This window comes from Chrysochloris asiatica, unplaced genomic scaffold (assembly GCF_000296735.1).
Source record: "Chrysochloris asiatica unplaced genomic scaffold, ChrAsi1.0 scaffold00123, whole genome shotgun sequence".
NCBI classification, from domain to species: domain Eukaryota; kingdom Metazoa; phylum Chordata; class Mammalia; order Afrosoricida; family Chrysochloridae; genus Chrysochloris; species Chrysochloris asiatica.
The window spans coordinates 4,446,153-4,448,362 of record NW_006408641.1 but is presented as its reverse complement, the minus strand read 5'-3'; the positions used below and the strand labels follow the sequence as shown (position 1 = coordinate 4,448,362).

The following is a 2,210-nucleotide window of genomic DNA, read 5'->3' as shown; positions in this document are numbered from 1 at the left end:
ATGGATTTGTGGATATGTTTGCAGCAAAGGAAAATACTCACACACTTGTTCAGCCTGCAATGTGCATATCTATCCATGCATTTACTCATATACAACAGTATTTACCAAAGTTAAAGGTAACACAGCCAAATACTGTTATGTACATAATCCTGCAATAACAGTGATCTACAAGTAAAAAACAAAGAACAAAACAAAACAAAAAAACCACTGTAAAATCTAAGCCAAAATGGGAAAGAAAAATACTCATATCAACATCGTCATTATTGGACACATAGATTCCAGCAATTCTACCACTCCTGGCCACCTGATCTACAAATGTGGTATAATCGACCAAAGAACCATTGGAAAATTTGGGAAGGAAGCTACTGAAATGAGGAAGTGTTCCTTCAAGTATAGTACTGGGTCTTGGATAAACTGAAAGTTTAACATTAGCAAGGCATCACTATTGATATCTCCCTGTGGAAATTTGAGACCATCAAGTGCTATATGACCATTATTGATGCCCATGACAGAGACTTAGTCAAAGACATGATTACAGAAGCATCAGAGGTTGACTGTGCTCTCTTGATTGTTGCTGTTGGTGTTGGTGAATTGGAAGCTCTAATAATGGAGTCCTGATGTGGCACTGAAGGGTGTGCACTGGACCACAAGGTCAGTTTCAATCACAAGGTCAGTGGTTCAAGCTCACAAGCTACTCCTTAGAAACCCTATCCAGAGTTGTTATGAGTCGGAACCAACTCAATGGCACGTAACAACAACAACAACATTTCTAATAATGGGCAGACCCCTGAGCATACCTTTCTGGCTTACACACTGGGTGTGAAACAGCTAATTATTGGTGTTAACAAAATAGATTCCACTGAGCCACCCTACAGCCAGAAGAGATAGGAGGAAATTATTAAGGAATTCAGCATCTACATTAAAAAAATTGGCATTTGTGTCAATTTTTGGCTGGAATGGTGACAATATGCTGAAGCCAAGTGCTAACATACCTTGGTTCAAGGGATGGAAAGTGACTCATAAGGATGGCAATACCAGTGGAGCCATTCTACCTGAAGCTCTAGATTGCATCCTGCCACCAACTCATTCACTTGACAAACCCCTGTGTCTGCCTCTCCAGGATGTCTACAAAATTGGTTGTATCAGCATTGTCTCTGTAGGCAGAGTATAGACTGGTGTTCTTAAACTGGGCCTCATGCTCACCTTTACTTCAGTCAGTCTTACCACTGAAGTAAAATCTGTTGAAATGAACCATAAGGCTTTGAGTGACTCTGTGCCTGGGACTAGTGTATGCTTCAACGTAAAGAACGTCCTTGTCAAAGATGTTACCACAGAAGTAAAATCTGTTGGAATACACCATGAAGCGTTGAGTGAAGTTCTGCCTGGGGACACTGTAGGCTTCAACGTAAGGAACGTCTCTGTCAAAATTGTGGCTGGTGACAGCAAAAATAACCCAGCTGGCTTCATTGTACAGGTGATCATCCTGAAACATTCAGGCCAAATCAATCCTGGATGTGCACCTATGCTGGATTGTTACACAGCTCATGTTGCTTGCAAGTTGGCTGAACTCAACCTATTGCCATTTTGCTAAGTAGCTGGAAGATGACCACAAATTCTCAAAGTCTGGTGAGGCTATCATTGTTGTACAGTTCCAAGCAAGCACGTGTGTGTTAGAAGCTTTTCATACTATCTTCTCTGGGGCATTTTGCTGTTCATTATATGAGACAGACTGTTGCTGTGGTTGTCATCAGGGCAGTTGACTAAAAGGCTACTGTTGTTATGTGCCGTGGGAGTCGGTTCTGACTCCTAGGCTTTCCGAGGGTTTCCGAGGCTGTAAATCTTTATGGGAGCAGAAAGCCTCATCTTTCTCCCGCAGAACAGCTTGTAGTTTTGAACTGCTGACCTTGCGGTTCGCAGACCGATTCGTAGCCACTACTCTAGAGCTGGCAAAATCACTATATCTGCTCACAAAGTTCAGAAGTGTAAATGAATATTACCTTTAATACCTGTCACTACAGTCTTAATCAGTGGGTCTCAGAACTGCTTATCTCAATTGGACATTTAAGTTTAAATAGTAAAAGACTGTTAAATGATTACAATTAATTGTAAAACCTTCAGAAGGAAAGGGATGTTTTGTGGACCATTTGTTTCTTTTATGTGTGTCAGTTTTAAGTTTTTACATTTTAAAATCAATACTTTTTGAATGGAAA

The 2,210-nt window shown here is 40.7% G+C and overlaps 1 pseudogene; it reads left to right on the top strand.

The window, feature by feature from the left end:
• Positions 1-226: 226 nt before the first annotated feature.
• LOC102825257 lies at positions 227-1,591 on the top strand (annotated as a pseudogene).
• The last annotated feature ends 619 nt before the right edge of the window (positions 1,592-2,210 follow it).